Genomic DNA, 22326 nt, shown 5'->3' with positions numbered 1-22326 from the left:
AACCCCACTAATGATATCCATCACCACCACCCCAGGGGACAGTGCCTACCCTCTGAGCACCCACATGATGACGCCAATTCGGAACCCCACCACGCCACCCAAGGTAAGATACAACACAGCCCACATTGCAACCCGGGGCATAGTGGAGCACACATTCGGAGTGCTCAAGTCACGCTTTCGCTCCCTTGACCATTCTGGTGGGCAGCTGTTATACGCTCCCCCAGTAGTGTGCAGGATCATAGTGGCAGCATGTGTTCTGCACAACGTTGCAACACGCCGGGGCCTGCCGGTGGACATGGTGGTGCCCCCACATCCCCAACCACATGCACAGCCGCTGCGCATGGGAGGGGAAAGAGCACGAGTGAGGCAGCCCGTACGCAGCTGGTGGCTAATTACTTCACCTAAAATCACACCCCTGTGGAGTGCACACAACCCTGGCACATACCAGCTGACAATCAATGATGATGACATAAGGGACAGTCAACTGTCACAACCATACCAGCCTGAGATTGGTCACCTGGAAGTGTTAGATTGTGTGCATCCCTACCTACACAAACACCACCAATGCTGTGTCATCAAAAGACACACTTCTATGCTGCTAAATTCATTACCCCCTTGCAAAATACAACATGACAACAGTGCCATGTCACCCAACCCCTCCCCAGCACCGCGACCCAACACACCATGGTATGTCATGCTATGTGAGAGCAAACAAAGCAATCTCCAAAGCCTGACACAAGTGTCACAAAGTACAATGTCCCTTATGGAAACTGGCCACACACAATATTCTCCCAGTAATGTAGAACTAACAACACACATGACCAAATACTTACCAACAATACAATGCAGCTACACAACCTCAAAAAATGACAGTACTAAGTTAAAGTAGTGGTAGTCCTACAACCTGATTATGCCAGCATATCAACCCCTTCTAACTGCACAGTGTTGCTGCCACGCAAATGTGCAAGTGCACTGCTTACAACATGAACTCCATCTCCAAAGAAGACAGCCTTGTGAAGACATGAGGAATGAACCTGTAAATTAGGAGGAAGACATGGATGCACAAGCACATATCAATACATCATGCAGTCTACAATACAACAACAATATCCACTAGGAATGTATACACAGTACTGACTACAGACTGCCCACACAGCTCATGGGAGTCCAACGTCACTGTGTAATTCACTGTCACTTGGGCACACCCTTTGCAAGCCCATGGAAACGGGAAGCAGGAGGGGTGTGTGTCTCACGAACCCAAGCATCTAACCCAAACTCAGGACAAGCCTGCATGTGCCAAGCCAGAATACAGTGGATGCCCACGGGAGCCACACAAGGCAACACACTATAAACAAAAATCAAAAATCAAAAATTAAAAATCAAAAATCAAAAATGTCCATGTGGGGGCCAGGGGGGAGGCCACCCAGGAGGTCCGAGGACAGGGTGCGCACCAACAGCCACCTGTGTGGATTTTGGGAAATAAAAACACCTCCATGGGCTCATGGCCTGCACGGCTATGCCATTGTGGGAGAACTGCTGCTGTCGCTCTCATCACCCTCTGCTGCTGCATCAGGAGGTGGTGGTGCTATGGGAGGCAGCCCACACAAAGCCCTGGTATGGTCCTCCATGGCAGCAAGCATGCGGGTGTGGAAGGTCTCATTCTGGAGGATTATAGTGCAGAGATCCCCATGCAGCACCTGACGTGATGCCCGGATCTCCTCCCGAGTTGCCTGCATCTCAGCTGAGAGCGAACGTGTGAGCTGCTCCAGCTGCTTTTATGTCCTCAAGTTAGTGGAAGCCTCAAGGTCAACAAAAGTCTCCCTGAGGTGATGGAGTTCTACCCTCAGGACTTTCCTGTGGCCCTGGGACTCTATTGATATCGATTGGCGTAGAGACTCCAGTGCCGCCCATCGGTCCCTGTTGGACGCCAACATGTCTTCCCTGTGTGATTGGCAAATGGAGTCTGTTACCTGCTGTAGTTGCTCCATCTGCCTTTCAGGGGGGACAATGGAAGTGGCCACCCTCTCCATTGCTTGAGCCATCATCTCAACGGATGCTGCCTGTTGGGTTGCCATACCGTACATGGATTGTTCCCATACGGTATTGCCTGGTGGCGTACGGCCACCTCGTATGCGGGCACCACGCCAGTTTGGGGCAAGGCAATCTGTGCCTTGCTGTGCCGGCACTGCCTGAGGCTGCAGGACTGCATTGCCCCTATGATCTGCTGGCCCAGGAATAGGATCAGATGTTGTGGAGTGTGACCCTGCATTCGTAACCGCCAAAGGCGGACTTACCAACACTGACATCCCCATAGAGGGTTCTACCCCTGGTGCAGGTGGGTTGGACAGAACAGAATCCCTGCCAGAAACACTTACCTGCGATGGCACATAGGTCTCATCATCCGAATCAGCACCTGAATAGAGGTCTGTGCAGGTGCACCCAGAGACACCCCTGGACAGAATGGTCTGCAGCAAGATTGGGTTCTCACCAACCACCACACCACATCCCCCACTAGTGCCCGGTCGAGCCTGAGATTCCTCCTGGGTCTGCACCATCTCCTCAACCTCAACAGCATCAAGTGCGTCATCCCCTGCAAAAACATGAAAGACAAAAAATGGAAACAGGCATTAGCACCATAGCACACAAATAGGCCTGTCAAGCTACAGAACCAGTACATGATTTACACATGTCCCACATGACTATAACCCTCCCATGTATGCACTGTCACTGAGTTGGAAGGGGAGGCAAAAGGCAGACACTGATGACACCAAGATGGAAGAGCAACACATTTGCGGCATGCTGGGTCACACTGCCATCACACATTGGCCTATGAGTGGCATGTCCAATACACATACATGACCCATGCCATCACACAGATGGCATGTACCATAGCCATGGTACATTCCACAAGTACATCCATTTGTCAGTGAATGAGTACTGTCAGCCATCCAATTGAGATGGACAAAATGAGATGAAAAATGCTACATAGTGTGACAAAATACGCATGTGCCACACACTGCAACACATTCAGTGTACAAAAAGGCAGTGATTGCAGGCCGATGTACACATCAATGGTTGTACACTACAACATGACAGGAAACAACTATCATGTTCCACATTCAAACAGGCCCCAAAAATGTATATGATCAGGCCAATACTCAATCAGCCTGAATGGTCAAATCATTCACCTAACAAGGTAACACATGTGGGCCAATGTGGGGTTCATCAATGACAGATGCATGTCACAAATCTGACAATAGGGCTGAGGAATGCGTAGCAAAAGTGGGAGAATTGAAACAATCAGCCTGAACGAACACTGACAAATACAAACAATGTTGTTGCAAGATGCCACTTCAAGGGCAACAGCCGTAATGTTGCGCTAAATTACTACTGTGGGCAGAAGGGATACTGTCACACCCAAATCCAAGGCCGCTGAATGTTTTGGATGAAGCACATGGGTGACCCATACCACTCAGGCACACACACCCTCTCCTGGCACTCAATCAGAACCTTTCACCCAAACAACATACACATGCATTACACACATATGCATGGACACTCACCGGACAATGCATCATAATCAGGTAGTTCTCCCACACCTTGGATCTGTTCCTCTGTGACGAAGGCCCCTTCAACAGACTCATGTTCAGTGAGTTTGTTGTCCTCTTGTGGAGACCCAACCCCAGTCACCAGAGTAGGGCATGATTTGAGGCCAGCTTGTTCTTTGCTCTGCGTTTCAGGTCATTCCACCGCTTGTAGCAATCATCAGCTGTGCGCGTCACAGATCCAAGGGCACTTATGCGGTTGGCGATGATCTGCCAGTGTGCCTTACGTTGACCAGTTGTGGTCTTGGACCCTGCATTCACCAGCATTTCATGGCTATGTGCCGACACATAGGACACAAGTGCATCAAGTTCGGCGTCATTAAAGCAAGGCTTCCTTGACGTGCCGGAGTGTGTAGCCATGTCTGGGGTCTCAGCCTGTCGTGCCAGAGCACCCTTCTTCCTCTTCTTTAAAGGTGGAACAGAGCCAGAGTGGCTTACGCCGCTCTGATCAGTAGGGGCAGAATCACCGGTGTACTGGGTGGTAGGAGTGTGGGAATGCACAATGACCATAGGTCTTGATGCAGGCATTGGTTGCAGGGTAATGTTGGAAGGGGGAACGTCAGTTTGATGGACCTGGACTGACACTGTCCTGGCTGGGAGAGTCAGAGCTGGGGCGGATGGAGCTGCAGCTGCCCCTGCAGCCTCCCCACCCTGCATACTTGGGGCAGCAGATGACATAGCTGCCCCCGATCCACGTGGCTTGGTGACAACAACATGTGGACTAGACTTGCTGACCTGGAAGTCAGCCTGGGAGTCATCCTGTGACAGGTCAGGTGCCACAATGGGCTGGTCCAACAGGGGCTGAGCTGGGATGGTGTCAGCCACGTTTCCCTCAACCATGGGGGGGGGCATGGGTGTCCCTGATTGTTCCTCCACACATGGGGGTATAGGGGCACCCTGCAAATCCCAGCCACGTCCCCTACCGCGCCCACCACGCCCACCTTTTGAAGGTCGGCAACCTTTGCCTCCCTTACCACTTGGTCGCCTCCCAACCATGGCACTGATGTTATTGTGCATATTGAAGTTGCAGTAAACTAATGTCCTGGGCAATTGGGGGTCAAAGGGGTAGGATAATAGATGGAATTCGTACCCTAGTGCTCTAACAAGGCTGTCTGTGACCCCTGGGGGAAGATGACGGGTCACGCAACGCAGAGCCAGCCCAAAATCAAAAATTAACGTGCATGCAACCCCTCGTAGACCACGTGGGTGAAAAAATGAACCCACACTACGCTGTGACACCCAGAAACACAAAAATATGCGTAGGCGTAATACACGCAGCCTACAATGACCTCTGAAGGGGAACGAGACACAAGGGGCAAGCACAGTTGCTAAGTACGTGCGGAACTCATCGTCTGCCTGGAAAAAGAACATGGCAACACCCCCGCCAAAAGAAGAATTGTACGCTGTCTGAGGAGACAGGACAAAAGGAGAAGTGAACTCTGTTTGAGGAAACAGGCCCAACAAAAAATCAGAAAAGAGCTGTCAGAGGTAACAGGGTGTACGAAATAGAAACGCTGTGAAGTAATCGCGTGTGAACTGACAAGAAGTACAGATTTCACCCACTTGCTCTCCACGAAAAGCACATACAAGGAAATGGCGTCCTACATGTAGCTTTTAAACCAGCCCACACGTACACGTTAGATACGCTTGTACGCGGGCCCTTTCGTCCAATTCCAGGCGATGACACTCGGACATACAGTTTTTCCACGTGTGCTCTGTCATCACGTGGTATGAGGGAAACGGCTGCGCGCGTAATGTAACTTACGCGCTTACGCGCTAAGGGCCTTTGGTCCAATGAAATCGCGTGCATGTGCTGACGCGCTTAAGTGCTAAGGCCCTTTCCTCGAATTACACGCTGACGTGCAATTTTTTCACGTGCCAAATCACTCCGTATCAAGCTGGCCACGTGAAAACACACAGAAGACCACGCTCCTGCCCAGAAGGCCGAATTACTGCCCCCCAGAGCCACGTGCACGCTCCCACCTGCCATCTGCTGCTGCCTGACTGCCTGCTGCCCACGTGCCCTGCCATTTGGTGCCTGCACGTCAGCCAGGGGTGTAGTTGCTGTGACCACCCCTGCTGGAACTGAAAACTCCCGACTGGGATTCCATCACTCCACAACCCAGCCCCACGACCCAGTTGCCCACCCACTCCTGCCTCTGGGGTTGCCATGTCCAGCACAACACCATCTGGCAGCACTGGCAACCCCCAGCCAGAGAGGCAGAGGGCCACCAGCTTCACTGCCACCGAAGTTGGTGTCCTGGTGGAGCAAGTCCTGGGGCAGTATGATGCCCTCTTTGGAAGTTTGCACGCCGATAATGAAGGACGGACCAGGATCTGGATGGACATCGTGACTGCCATCAACGCGGAGGGGGTGGCAGTCCGCGACTTACATCATGTCAAGAAGCGCTGGGAGGACTTCAGGTCCAGGACCCTCAACAAGGCCCTGCGCCTCGCTAAGGCAGTGGATGCCAAGGGGCGCCGGGGCCAGCTTTCGAACCATCAAATGACGGTCCTGGACCGCACATACCCAGCGCTCTACGTCCAGATCCTTTAGAGGCAGACCCGTCTGGAGTCGAGCGGTAGGTGTACATGCATGTTGATAGTACGCTGTGCGTGTCGTGGTGTGCCAGTAGTGTGCAGGTTGCACATGTGTTTATGTAGGGCCATGTAGGGATGTGTATGAACATGGGCGTGAGGCTGCCACATGTGAGTCCTATGAGTTGTGAGACACATCTATGGTGTATGTGTTGGTAAGCATGCGCGGGCAAATGCAGGTGTGGGAGCACACGTGTTTGAATTTCTGTGTATGTACATTGTCATGGTTGTGGCATGGATGGTGGTTCATAATGCATGTATCTGCACTGTGTACATGTGCATGTATGTGTATCTGACAAGTGTGCAACTGTGATGCAACATGGATGCACATGACACTGATATGTAGAAGGATGAATGGCAGATGTGACATGTATGGCGATCTCATCATTGCAACAGTTGGAGGAGAGGTAGACATGCATGTAAGTGTGGTGGCGTGTTTGCATGTCTAGTGCATTCCTTGTGTTTCATGTGATGTCAGGCTCAACTTTGGCTGTTCATGCTGTTGTATGTGTATGGGTGGTGCTGCCTGGTGCAATATTGCTGTTGAAAATGTTCATGTGTATGAGTTAAAATTACATGTGTGTCGTGGAGTGTGATGCCGTGTCTGTAGTTAAACAATGCCACTCATGTGCAACTGTCATGTGTGTATCAGTCCATTGTACAGTGCCCTGATGCCTGTGTTTTATCTCTCCCTGTCTGCAGCGTCAACTGAAGAAGAGGGCGGAGAGGGTGCTGTCGAGCACAGCGGCAGGAATCATCCCGCCAGACGGACACGCAAGGCCCGGCTCCCCTCCCAGGTTGTCATCTTGTCGGGGAGTGAGGAGTCCGGTGCCGCGTCTCAGGCCGCAGCTGCCGAGGGAAGGTCCAAGAGGCGGAGGTCAGAGTTGGACTCCTCGGCAGCAGAAGGGGCAGCTGAGACCCCACAGGGTCCGACGGAGGAAGATGGCACGGAGTCATCCAGGTTGGTGGGGGTTTGGTGGAGGAGGAGGCCGTGCAAGGGACAGACACGGGGTCTAGAGGTGGGGATTCCTCTGGTGCTAGTGGTGCAGTGCAGGGGCAGGGACAGGAAGCAGCACAGGCCACCGCTGACTGAATCATCCCGCACCAGCAGGGATGCCTACGTCCAGACCTGTTTTCATGGAGGGGATCCGCTTACAACAACTGGCCTTCCTCTCCCTGCGGACATGGCTATCCGGGACTGGGTTTAGCCTGTCCTGAGTTGGGCGGCGTTGCATCAACGGGCCATGCGACCTGTTGCATGTGAGACTTCACGCGCACCCCAGTTATCCACGTACCCCACTCGCACAGGGCCAATCACGTGTGAAACTTCCCGCGCACCCCCGAAATACACGTACCCTGCTCAAATCGCGTGTGAGACTTTACGCAAAACCCAGTTATGCACGTACCCCACTCGCACAAAGCCTATCGCGTGTGAAACTTCACGCGAACCCCAGTAATACCTATTTCCCGCTTGGCGTTTGCTGTTTGGCAGCCCTGTAAACTGGTCCAGGGTTAGCGCAGCCCTTTGCGCTGGATTGGGGATTTTGATGGCTTTTCCTTGCGCTAGGGGCGTTCTTGGGGGCGTAACTGGCGCTTCTGCAGGGTCGCTGCGCCACTCTGCGCCACGACTGGTTTGGGAGGCTAAAATCCATGAATGCGCTTTGCGCGGAAATGAATTTTAGCGCACACGGCTGGCACAGACATTTGCACGCGCACAATGTGCGCCAGTCGCGTGCACCACTTGTGCGTGAAATTCTATGTATTACCCCATTAATGCGTGCAGAGTTATTAAAAACCCACTGGCAGAATGCTTGTAAATCCACATGAATTATTGTAATATGTTTTTTTACATTGCCATGCCTGAGAATAAAATGGGTTATTTGCTATAGCAGTCCATATTGTGACAGTGCATTTTTTATAATGTGCACATGGATAATGGATGCCACTTTTTCAAGGCCTTGTAAATGTTTTTTCATGCAATAAGGGGATATGCTTGCATTTCCCTTGACTACAGGAGAAAATAAAAACCTTCAGCAGACATCCACCAAAATGTGAGGTGTTCTATGGAGTTATTCCAATCAGATGGATGTTCCTGGCCTCAGTATCCGTGTGGAATACCGCCAGCAGGAAATGTAATCAAACATGTATTTTGCCGAATGGTAGGTTGCACAGGCAATATTTCTATTAGTTCACAATGTATTATGTTCTGCGTTCAAACTCATTGTTAAATAAAAACCTGATCAACTACCAGTCCAAAAAACAATGTATTGCCACACATTTTCGAATAGTTGCCTTTTATTTTCCAGAAAGACTTTTGGACCTCATTACAAGGTTGGAGGTAACCTTGCTGGTAAAACCGTCAAGGCTACCTCCAAACCGGCAAGAAAATCCGGCACCCACGAATGGGCAATTACCGGGGTATTCCGGCCCCACCGGACCCAGTAATTGCCCTTTCACGGGTGCCGGTGTCGGTAGATCCCTATTCCCATTTCAGCCCCATAAGGCTCAGTGGGAATGATGATGCCTGTACACCGGCACAGTTCATTACCGTGCCGGTGCTACAGGCTTGCTGTGCTTGCGAGTGCCTTTAATTCCACTAGGCCAGCCCTGACGGAATGAAAGGCACCCACGATCACAACTCAGAGTTTGCCAGTCCGGATACAACGGTACCGGCAAGCTTACCGGTACCATTGTATCCGGACTGGCAACCTCGTAATGATTCCCGATAGTTAGTGTAATGCACTAAACCCACACTTTTCTGCCAGTAGAACAGTACACACTTGTTCTTTGTGGTGTGCAGTTGGAAAATCATATTGCTACAAAAAGGCGCAGCTTGTCCATCTTTAGTGCCACACATTTTATCCTTAATGAAACCCCCATGTGTCATTCACGATCATGTTCTCCAACTGGATATTAAAAATCCACCTCCGCCCTCATCAAACATAGTATCAGCTGTTCAGTTGTATCCATTGTTAGGGACATTTTCCTCAGCCCTTCCATCGGGGATTTAAGATATGTCTTCCTTGCTTAGGGGTACCAGTGATGTTCTCAAACTCGCCAGGCCAAGTAGTACGTGCCAAAACAACGTAGCCCAAACTTTCAGGAGGTGAAGTGGGTTGGCAAAATGTTAACATTTTCATTTTTATCAAATGCCAAATAAGAAAATATCCACAAACTATATATCTTTACATAAGAAAAGGCAAGAGATAAACAATCCTCTAAGGGGTACGTAAACATCGCAAAATGAATGCAACACTGACATTATTATTTAGACAATGTTTTAAATAGTAGTTCAATAGTATATTTCCTATAAGGGAAAGTTCAATGGAAGGTAAATTAAACAGTGTTCCTATCTATGCCAGAAAGTTTGGAAAGTCTTTTGCAAAAAAGTTACACCTTCTTCAAAATGTTCCCAACATGTGGTCGTCACTGTTCTGGTGGAGTCGAGAAAACAGGTGACTGTTGGTGATTATAAGGGTACCATTGAGATGAAGTCTGTATAGAGGAAATGAGCCACCAGCAGCTCTGCACAGTTGGCAGAGCAGTCGCGTAGGTCTAAAAGGCAGTTTTGCAGTAGGCACTTATGCCTTTCACTGAGATGGTAAATGTGCATGTTGTTTGGTGACAACCACTGGTTCCAGCAATGACAAACCAATGCAGGTGGTGCACCCATACTCTTGGGAAGGATGGTTATTAAGAATGTTGACTCTTTTGTGTTTGGAGTCACAGCTAGAGTAGCTGGATGTTGATAATTCAGCAATCAGTAGTAGAGAGCATTGCAGGGTTCTACCATCATCCACAGGTACACGATTTAGTTTCTGCTGTTGGGGCAGGCTTGCAAAGATTCTTGAAAACAAGGATTGTTGAGGAAGTGCTTGAAAAGTCACACCAGAGAGTGGTCAGCTGTGGAAGAAGGAGTGAGTGGCTAGTTTGTCAGTGCTCTTCTTGGACCAAGTGCACCACAAGCCTCTGGAGTTTTCTAAAAGGGGAAGCTGGAGGTAGGGAACTTGACTAATGTCCTGGGTTTAAGAAAATCAGGATCTTGAGCAGGAGCTTTGATGTACTTGTCTCCACTTTATCTGGGGCAAAACAAGTTGCAGTAAGTTCCTTCTGGTTTTCTGTAGTGGCAGAGATGTGAGGGAGACATCAGGTTTGGTGGAGCATGAAAGGATGCTGGTTCAGTTCTTTGGCCTTCCTCGAGAAGCTGGCTTTCTGGGAGTTTGGGTAGAGAGATCAAGCAGTAGAAAAAGGGAGTGGGTAGTCTGGTCTACCTTTATCCTCCATTAGTCAGTGAGTGACTACTGCACCCAGTCACACACCAAATATCCTTCAAATTGAGGGGTGATCAGCCAATGCCTTATAATCCTTCAAAATGCATTCATGCAATCAGGAAGGGTTAGCCCACAAGTGCAATGAATCAACACTATCTCAGACAGCCAACTGCATATGCCAGCCAAAACGTGTTTCAGACTAACTTGGAAAACATGTATTGTGGGCCAAAGAGTGCTCCCTCCTCTCGCAGCCAATAAGAGGCACAATGTTAGGTCTTCAGAGAAAACAAAGCCAATCCCAACTTTTTTGGAAATGGAGGAGGCGTTTAAAGGACCCAGGCAGATAAAATAAATTCCAAAAAGTCGAACCACTTTACATTGGTGAACAAGTTACCACACGTCTATTCACATGATCAACAGAGAGGGGGTACCCTTCAAAGCATGTCGGAACCCTCTCTGAGACACTACCCGGTACTTTTTAGGTACCCATTATTTAGCAGCCATATGCACACTTAAGCAGAGCACAAAAAAAGAGTCACACTCTAAGTCAGACTTGGGATGAAGCCTGGCTGGGAGGAAAACAGGAGTCAAAACCCAAAATAAAGTAGAGGGACCGCTCAGAGTTAGGAAAAGAAGACCCCTAACATGCAGTCCTTCCCTTACATACATGCCATTGTTCACATTGAAGCTGCAATATGTTACATACTAAAGATGTTAAGCAATTCATGTCAAAATCAAGGTCATAATGCTGTCGCCAATATTATATTAGTTCTGTTATCTTACCAATAGCATGATTACAAGCTGCACACTAGAGCTTTAATAAAAATACTTTGTTGGAAACCATGACATTTGATGTATGGGTTGTGGAATCATGATTAGATGGGTTTTACATCATAGGATCAAACAGTAAGATGTTTATAGAAAATGAATATAAGTATGTGCTTGATTTAGAATAGGTCATACAACATGTACAGTATTTTTCTTTTCATTTTTGCTGGCTTGCTTGCCAATATAAAATCACTTTTAATTGGGATCTTCGCACACAGTAGTTAGTCCCTCAAAGCATGCATGCCATACCCTCTTTGCTGAAACTTACAAATGTATGCACCCACCACCTGTTTGAGAACTTTGCTATGACTGCATTTTCTGTATGAACACTACGTCTCACAAAACCTCACACTCACATTAGTATATGAGAATGTTGAGTTTCAGCAAGTAAAACTACATTCCCTGACATGAGCTGGTGGACATTCTTGGTTTGTGAAGTGAAATTTGAGGTTGGAACATCCGTGGTTTAAAATAGAAACATATTAATCATTAGGCCTGAAACACTGGACCCCTAGAACTCCCATAGTTGTACCAACAAAACAAAAAAATCTATTATTTCCTCAAGGTTCCAGATATGAGAATATACTGAGTGTGAACGGATACAAGCACACATGTATATTAAGGCAGGCAAGTCAAGGGTTGCATATATGTGAAGAGGCAGGAGTACCTCTGGCCAATTAGGAAATGGTGTGTGAATTTGAATTATGGTTGGTATGTCCAAATACATTGTGTATGTGTAGGAGAAGGCCAAGTACCAAGTACTGAAAATGCCATGGACATTTGGGAGACGATGGAGGAGGAGGACAAACCATTAAAAAGCCTATATGCATTTTAAGACGGGAGAATGCCAAAGCACCGAGAGCAACATATGAATTTAGATGGCATATGTGACATAACCCAATTGAGTTTAGTATGCAGAGGAGAAGGCCTAAGCACTGAGAACTCCGTCTGAATTTAGGAGGCAGAGAAGACAGCCAAACATGAGTTAGTTGCACGTGAATATTTAGGTAGAAGAGGTGGCCACAATACAGAGAAACCCATATGTATTTACAAGGTGGAAGACAAGGCCAAAGCACAGAGAACACTGTTTACTTTAGGCTGAGCTGTGAAGGCAAAAGAACGTAAAGGCAAACTTGAACTTTTTAGGTTGGTAGACTGGCAAAGCACTGTGACATGCATTTAGTAGGTATAGTAGAAGGCCACATCAGTATTATGCAAACTTGCAATGGGTAGGTTGGGGAAGCTCAAAACAATGATACACCACATGGATTTAATAAGTGGCGAGGAAGGTCAAGGCAGTCAGAACCCTATGTACAATGTATATGTAGCAAGAAGTCCAATGCACTGAGAACGCGCATGTGCTTATAGTAGGTGGTGGAGACGGCTAAATCACAGGGAACCCCACTTGTATTTTGTAGATTGGGAAATAGGCTGAAGCTTAGGGAAAGGTCAATACACTCATAACCCCACGAGTAATTAGTAGGTAGAAGAAAGGTCAAAAGCACTATTAAGCACACTTGTGTTTTGTATGTAGGGAGGAGACTAAAGCTCTGAGAATCTCAGGTGTACTTTGGTGGTTGAAAAGGCCAAAACATCAACAAATCCATATACAGTGTCTAAGTAGAGGAGATGACCAAAGCACCGTGAACCCCGCACACATGTACAAGGTGTAGGAGAAGGCCACAACACTGAGAACTCCAGGTGAACCTAGTAGGCAGAGGAAGAGGACAACACTGAAATTCCCACCTACATTTTGTAGGCAGAGGAAACGGCTAAAGAACTTAGAAAACCAGATGCATTTAATAGGCAAAAGAGAATACCAAAGTACTGACAACTCCAAGGGTGTTTAGTAAGTCGAGCAGAAGGCCACAACAGTTTGAACCCCCAGTTTCGTTGGTGGCCAGGGTATAAAGTTACAACGCTGAGAAGTACACATGCATTGTGTAGGAAGAGAAGATGGCCATAACACTTAGTAAACCAAGTGCATTAAGAAGGCAGAGGAGAAGGCCAAAACACTGTGAGCCCCAGGTGAATTTAGAAAGCGGAAAAGAAGTCCAAAGAACTGGAAATCCCCGATGCATTATGTAGGTAGAGGAGACTGCCAAAGCACTGGGAACCCCATTTGCTTTTAGAAAGTGAAGGAGAAGGCCATAACACTAATTGTCATTTATTGAAGGATGGAGGTGAACTTATTTAGCAGCAAAATCTGAATGTGTTTGGGGCTTATGTAGCTATTGGCTTGGAATGTATCTCTTGGGTGTTTTTCCCTTGTTGCAGCAGCAACTGTCTGCATTGGAGACAATATGTGGGTCTCTGTCCTGGCCATTCTGTTCAATCAGTAGCTGCGATATCTTCCTCTAACAAAAAAATATAGCCATCTGTCTCAAGTGAATCTATTGCATTTGGATGAAATGTAATTGTGCATGGTTTTTACTTCGCGTCGCACCTAGATAGAAATGTGATTCTTAGCATGCACCACACTTAGAATTCTCAACTTTAGCTCGCGTCGCATCTAGATAGAAATGTGACTGTTAGCATGTACCGCACCTAGATGGAATCCCACAATTGCAAGGACAGCGATGCCAACTAACCAACCAACTAACAATTCCATCCCTCTGCATACACATCTCAAACTATAACCAAACACAACCACAAGCCTAAAAACACAGCAATCCGCACAAACTTCACAACAATGCAACAACAAAACAAACCACACATAGACTTTCACAACAGCACACAACGACTACGGACCATAAAACACCCCAAGCCCAGCCAACGGACCCACCGGGCTGAGGCTGCCAACAGCACATCACTGCTCTCTTGCACTTTTCCAGATTATTCCCACTAACCCACCCCCTCTCCTCCCCTTTTTCAGAGCCGCCAGAGCACCACAGGACCACTTCGGTGGTGACAGTGCGCGGTACAAATGTCCTTTAACATTAACATTAACATGGTGTATTCAGTGCCTTTCTCCTTGCATCGAGTACCAGCAGATTTACTTCAAGGGAGGAGAAGGAAGATTAACCTTTCCAAGAAAGGCACACCATAAAATGAAACAGATGTAATTAGCTTAGCAACAAAGTGAGCAATCAAAGGATGAGGAACAAGTGATGATTCCTGAAAATTTCCCACCTTTGAGTACCTTGGAATCAGACTACATCTGATGTGACAAAAGATATTCTCCATCTCTTGATTCAAGATCAAGACTCTGCTACCTCTACTTTGACAATACCGCAGATAGCAAGGGAGAGAAAGATGTAGAACAAGATGGTTCAGGCATTGACAAGTCAATGCAATTGTCAAGTGCAACCATTGTAGACAGGAAGTTAGCTTCAGATACTCCACATGTGTGAATGCACAGTCTTTTCAGAGATTGACCCAGAAATGCATACTAGAGTTAGAAAAACTTTGCAGTCAGCCACAAAAACACCACTAACTCCTCAGTTAACAACACTGTGAGAACATATACTGAAAGGTACACCATACAGTGAAGCAATCCCAGCACTCACAAAAAAGCAGTGTGGAGTAACTAATTTGGAAACCTATCCCCAGACTGCCCTCATGAGACTGCATCATCCCCGCGCATGGCAAGAGGAAAGGGGCACAGGGCTGCCTTACACCCCTCAAATTCAGGAAATTGGCATATTTGCACATCTATCATGCACCATTGCACCAGAAAATCATGCTAATTCACTGATTTTATCAAACCATTTCAGGAAACCATATTTGCCTGTGGATCTCACGACACACAGAAAGCAATTTACTCAATAAGTACACCCACCCACCATGCAGCAGTATTGTATCGGTCTCAAACCATCAATAAAAACTTAAGTACATGTGTGTATTCAAAGTAAACTTAATTTTCGTTGGAGATTTACTGCTTATTCCTTTGTTGAAAATCATGGCTTCAGACAGCGCCATGGCCGGGTTTATGCCCACTGTGATTTTAAGAGCTAGAACTACTTTGCATAAACCTCTAACAACTCCTCTGCCACCACGTTGTGGATGCTGTTCAGCTGAATTGCACTGGGCCATTGTAACAGTAGCAACATTCCAAATAGCAATTAAAATATGGACCAGTACTCAAGGCACAGTTTTCATAGAATTTCATGGGACACTCGATCATCTGTTCCCATACATCTCATCAGCAGAGCCCAGGACAACAGCTACCCTATGTCATTCCCCAGCGGGACACCTTATTTATGGAAGGGACTGACAACAGGTCCTACAATGGAGTAAATCTCTGGATGAAAATAAAAGTTGTTGTGGCACATTTGTGCAATCCCCATAGTTTATGATTGGGCTTATTGGCAGCTGAGCATGGGCCTAATATTGTTGCCACCCTGAAGATAGGAAAATCCATGCACTTGTGCTTTGTCCATGATCCCATCTTGTATTTTGTTTGAAGTGCCTGAAATATGTTGCTAAAAGTGTAGTCATTCCAACAGCTCCATTACAAAATGTCAAAACTTGCAACGCTGACTCAGTGGAATTCATCCATCAGCATACTGGAACATCTGCAAAAACATTGCAATGCAGTAATCAAACCAAATACTACTGCAATAATCGGTGATGGCAAATGGGTGGTTCTTACATTACATTCAAACAGTGGCACATGTTGGACAAAGTTTGTTATTTTCTGTAGCCTTTTTGAAGAGGCTATCCATATGATTATCCGCATGGAATGTCAATGGGCTAAGTGCTACCATTTTTGTTTCTTTTGGACCCGTGTAATGCTAGCCATATGCAAGCATGTAGTAAAGAGAGTTTTAAACCCCAGATGGGTCAAAAAGAGGGATACAAAGGTCAAAAATCAACATCTCTGTGTGGAGTGGAACTTTACCTCTGCATAGACTTTTCTCAGACAGAATAACACATTTTAAAACAGTCCAACTAAAGAATACATTATATAAGCCTTGTAGAATTGTATTTATTAACAGCTTTATTGACTATAATTGCTTTTTTTGCCTCTAGTTCTAGAGCTTAGATTGTTTTTATTATTCAAAATATAATAGGAAGATGGAAAAAAGTTCAAGATGATAACAATCAGCATACAGATGAACTCCGGGAGCACCAACCTGAAAGGAATGGTGACATGGTCAAAATAAAACCGGTTGAACACACAAGCACTATTATTTAACTTTGAGCAGAAGAAAGAGAATTCTGTGACTTGCTCATCAGGCATTCATCCAATGACTCATCTATTGTTTTATGATAAATTGCACTCTCACTCTGAAGGCAGAAAGCTGAACATGCTCAGAAATCCTTTTTTGTGTCCAAACAAACCTAACAAAGAATATCTCATTATATTATGCTATTGAATGGTTTTAAGGATAGATTTAGCAGTATTGTGTTAGCTTGAAGTACTTGGTAATTCATTGCAATGGTCAATGTGTACTTGACTCATTAAGGGCTTGACTCACAGTAGTGTTTTATAATGGCGCTATCCCATGGGAAAACGGTCTGTGAATCAGGTCCTAAGAGTTATGCAGTACGTGGTAAAAATGTATTTTGAAATGTTGGCAACTGTCTTGAAAAGGAATTCGTTCCTTGGCTCATGATAAATGCCATACTGAAAAAGTTGGCTTTTTTGATTATTGGTATGGCAGATTTCCATGTATGGGATTCCCGGCACACATTTTGTGGCACCTCTGAACTTCATTGATTTTTTTTTTAACTTTCTGATTTAATTCTTCTAGTGTCCTTGTTTTCTTTTTCACATTACGTTTGTAGCCAGAGAGACTTCAACAAGATTTCTCCCTCCACTACAACACTCCCTGGAGGGCATCTCCTTCCATTTTAGGTTCAATACTCAATGTGAGGACCAGGCTTTACCACTCACTCACACCGGTACAATAAATACCAGGACGTCAAAAGCACTGGAAAATAAATGTTATTGAAATCATGCTCTGCCAGGCAAGTAGACAGGGCCCCGGTCTTTCTTTCTCACGGCAAGCACTTATAGTGACTGGAAGACTACCTCAGTTCCAGGGTGTCCCAACATTTGCAAAATGTTCATAGACAGTCAGTTATTTGTACAAATGTCTTCTTAAGCACAGTTTGTATCACAGGGTCCATTCCTTTTTAACACATTGGTATCTCGCGCTTTGAAACACTTGTGTATAAGCGCGTTATAAATGCCACATCATATCATATCATATCCCAATGCACAAGTGGAGTAACCTTGGAGGTAGCAATGTATGTAATTAATGTGGGGACAAGTGTGTCTACAAATGTCTTCAGCAACTATCATGTATCCATATCAACAGAAAGACTAGTTTTCATTATGTTTGGCTTGATCAAGGGCAGCTGTGTAAATAAGTGTTGTGACAACAATGTGTAGCATGGGTGGCTTGTGCATGGACAGCTGTGTTTACAAGTGTCCTGACAACAGTCTGATTCATGCTTTGGCTCCTATCGAAGGCCAGCTTGGTTTTTCAGTATTTGTGGTCAGCCCAAGGTATGCATTCATGTTGACAATAGTCCAAGGCATTTATCGAGTCCACTGTCCACATGCCTTGAGCAGGGACAGTCAAAGATATTTCTCAAAACACATTAATGCTATCAGCACCAGTGACAGAGGCAGGTCACTTTCCTTTCAGCAGGACCCATGATTGGCACATCAGGTCAGGACAGCTTCGACCAAATGTCTTTGTCTGGATAGGTAAGCAATACATAAATAACTTTCACATATTCCAACAAACACTTTTTTTGGAAGCCCCTTAACTCAAAGGGCTATTAGGTCGGGATGATTTTTAATTACCCTCTTCTTTTTTTCATGGGTGATTCTATCACCCTACAAGTGTCTTTTGTAGTAGGACCCATGATTGGCACATCAGGTCAGGACAGCTTCGACCACATGTCTTTGTTTGGATAGGTAAGCAATACATAAATAACTTTCACATATTCCAACAAACACTTTTTTTGGAAGCCCCTTAACTCAAAGGGCTATCAGGTCGGGATGATTTTTAATTACCATCTTCTTTTTTTCATGGGTGATTCTATCACCCTACAAGTGTCTTTTGTAGTAGGTAATTTAACTTTGTCTTTCCATGGGGTACAGTCATCTTGTAATACATTGGTATCCAAATGCACAGGTGGAGTAACCATGTAAGTAGCAATGTATGTGTTTTAGCACTATTCCTTCCATTTTGATTTTAGCCATGTATTTGTCTGTGTGAGCGAAGATGCAAGGTTAAAATGGTTGTTGTGTTGATTTGGGCTCATTCTGGGCCCAGCCCTGTGCTCTACTTGGTGATTTACACAGCTTCTGCCTGTTTTCCTGTCAAATACATACCCAATCACTCTATTTGTTGGTGACTTTATGTGTTTAACTGTTGTAAGGTTCAGCTATATTGGCTGGCCATCAAAACATTGTGTGCCTGGTGTGTGGTTGGAGAGCTGGCTAAACCCGGCCTCTGAGTGGATCTATTTAGCTAGGGGAGACCCCATTCATTCCTCAGATTCTTACCAGAATTTCAGAATGACTGTTTTGTATATGGGCAGCTGCATCTGCAGAGCTGGTTTAGCCATATTGCCTGGAACATGGTTCCTATGTCCTGGTTTCCTTCTTAACTGCTGATAACCAATAGTTTGTTCTTCCTCATCAACTCATCAGTCCACCTTAGTGACTGGACAATATTTACCATCTTCATACTATTTCCTGGCTGTTGCTGTGCTGTCACCTTGCAACAATTATCTGGTTCAATCTCCTTGAGGCAGGGAGTGTCCCTAACTTGAATCTGTGGTGGGTCACCACTAATCTGCCTCACCTCCATCTAGGGCCATCCTAGGGTGCTATCATCCATTATTGCCTTCTTGGGGCCATTCTATTTTTAGCGTTTCAGTCACTGCTGTTAGTTTTCCCTAGTGGATTATCCTCCTGATTACATGGAGTATTATTTTATACATTCATGGGGGTCATTGCTGTTCAAGGATTGATTCCCTGTATGCCACATCCCTTTTCGAAACCTGGAAAAGAAGCACTGTACTGCTCAGGTTACATCTTCCATTTCTGAGCTTGGCCAGCAATGTCTAAAACCATGAGTAGTGTTCCCTGGATCTTGGGGTCCTTATACATTTATTCAACTTTATTGTAGGTGTTATGTGGGTCCAGTGTTAGTGGGGTGTTGCAGGCCTTCCACCAGGTATTAACATTTACTATACATTGGCATTGGCCCTTAATCCTCTTTTGCATCAATCCCTCTCTGGATGGTTGAGTCTTGAAGCTAAAGCTGGAGATCTTTAAGGGGTGCTTTGGGGATGTGGTTTTCATTGGGTTGCTTGCTAGTTTGGCTCTAACTGTGGAGTCCAGCCTGTTCTTATTTTACTAAATTCTGTAACAGGGATTGTTCTGATTTTTCCTACAAACACAGTGTTTCAAACTTGCGTACTCCTAGACTCACTAAAAATTGCTATGTTTCTTGGCTCCCACTTCTGTCCTGGAATTCTTTACCAAGACCTGCGATTCTAGAAAGGACAATTGAGCTATTCGGAATTGCAAATGAATGCAATAATTCACTGCAGTTCACACTGTATATTTCATTGAACACATAACAAGCAGGTGTATATGTCCAATAATGCGTCCAATAATGTTGGCAATGCCCTTTTCGAAGGCCTTCTGGTGACTACCCACTCAACCCTGATATGTGTCCTTTAAGCTGCAGTACGACTCAGCAAAGCACCCTGCAAATTCGACCACATCTCCCCGATCCTGATCAAACTGCACTGGCTCCCGCTGAAAGCTCATAACATCTTCAAATCCTGCTGCATAATCTACAAGGTCCTAAACCTGAAGTCCCCAGCTACTGTTGGGAAGGAGGAGCGGAAGTTTCAGGCCATGCTGTGATTTCAAACAAGGTGATTGTAGAAGGGGAATGGAGGGATGCGGGGGTCACCTACCGGAGGTTACTGTAGTAGAAACATAGCAAATAGTAGTGGCAACAATATGTGTATAAAGACACTGCATTGTATCCACATCTATAAGTTATAGGTGCCAGAGACTCCCAAGCCCCTGATGCAAACATTCCAGTACCCCAACCAGCCCGAGACCCATGACCATAGAACTGTAAAGGGATAAATCAATCAAGAAGATCAGAGTGCAGGGGCAGTCCACCCCAACTAGTGGCCTGTGTGGTTTGTGCTGTGGGGTTCCTGGTCAAAGAAACACATTTATGCCATGGGTGGGAAGGCCGTGGAGATGTTGACAAATATGGGAAAGGAACGGGGGTACACGCAGTTCTGAGAATGATGTTGTGACCTCTAAAAAAGCTGCCTCGCTCATGTCCTTGGTACCAGGTGCATTGTAGAGTTAGGAACTAATGAGTTGTATAACCTGGATGCCAATTACAGTTTTTTTCTATCTGATGATTACTGAAGAAGATCACCACATGAAAGAAGATGGACAGACGATGCTGGGACCAACTGCCTGGTATCCCTTATGGAGCAGGCCATACGTGTACAGAGTCGCACCAACAACCTCCCTGAAATAACTCTAAAATGCCATAACTACAGGTCGGAGTCAGTCGGGGGACCTGCCCTTTAGTAAAAGGCCTGCACTGGAGTACGTGCAAAATGAGGCCTTTGCCCAAACACAAAGGAACAAATTTAGGCATCTAAGCCTGGGATGCCTGAAAATGTTACTTGCCACACATGAGGGGAAGAACTCATGATACTTTTGAAACAGGTCTGGAAAGGCTGAGACCATGTTGACAGAAACGGCGACATCCAGTATGCAAATAAAAATGATCAAAATGTGTGCAAGCTTGCACGGCAGAATAGGAGCTTTCACTTTGACCAAAATCATAGCCTTCACAATCCATTGTTTTGCCTACCTTTGTATTAAGGAAATGCTCTTCAAAAGGTGTGCAGAATGCAAGAAAGGAACTGTGAGTTTGTTCATCATGAGCCCATCACAAAAGAAAAAATAATTCAAGGAATCTACATGGAGATTTTGAACTGCAACAGAATGAGAAGGTTTCATGGTTAAAAGCTGCACCCAGTAACATGGCAATCGGACATTTAAAATTAACTCTTCAGGCATCCAAATGCACAGCTAAAGTCTTTATATATATATATTTATGTTGACCTTCTGTGACCACTGCTTGCAAAGATTTCCATGTTCAGATTGTGTGCATTTCCAAGGTTGGCTAAAAACTGCTTTCAAAAGAGGTAGTCCCAAATCTTGGTTTATAGTGGCATTTCTTCCAAATGGTAACAGAGCCTTCAAGGCCAGTTGTCATGGTAATGTAAGTCTGGTTCCCTTTAAGCATAGGTGCTCTCCATCAGTTTATGACTCAGAACACTTAGGCCATAATAAACAACATGCCTTAGATAGCATCTAGCCTTTGAGGCTCTTGGAATGTGATCTAATCTCAAACAGGGCCCCTCTTGAAGTCACAGCAACACATGGCAGAGGGTGGGGGCAGGTTTAAGGAGGGAGCTGAGTTCCCTTTGTGTAAAATTGGGAGACATGCTTTTCATTGTGTAATAGCCATAATATCCATCCCAGAGTATGCATGTGTGGATCTTTGTAAAGCTGTCCACAAGCTGTTTCTGGTGAGACCAAAACTATTGTCATGACACCTACACAACCTATGTTATTTAAGAAAATATTTTGGGGCATTCTTGCTGTGACTGAGAAATATGAAAAATTGAGAGAGCATGAAGAAAGTGATCAATATAATGCACACTGAGCGCCACATTTTTCATGAATATAGTGGGCGAGGAAATGAGGAAAAACCATAACCCAGCCATAGAATAACTGACAAACTTCAAGGTTGGATCAATTGTTTCACAAAAAAAAATAGCATCTGAAAACGCTGGCCTGTGTGGCAGAATATGTTGAGAAAGGGTGTTTGCCAAAATGTGAGATTTCCATGTACCAAATCCAGATCCAACCCCCTGTCTCAGTCAGATGATGGATGGAGTACCCTCCAGTGCATTCTCAAATCACTCCCTCATTCTCCGGACCTACCGGCTCACAGAGAGGTGGGGAACCATTGACCACTGTCCTATCAGTTGTG

The sequence above is a fragment of the Ambystoma mexicanum genome, chromosome 5p (genome assembly GCF_040938575.1).
Source record: "Ambystoma mexicanum isolate Mex_15411 chromosome 5p, UKY_AmexF1_1, whole genome shotgun sequence".
Taxonomy (NCBI): Eukaryota; Metazoa; Chordata; class Amphibia; order Caudata; family Ambystomatidae; genus Ambystoma; species Ambystoma mexicanum.
The sequence above is the reverse complement of the archived record's forward strand: the minus strand, read 5'-3'. Positions refer to the sequence as shown.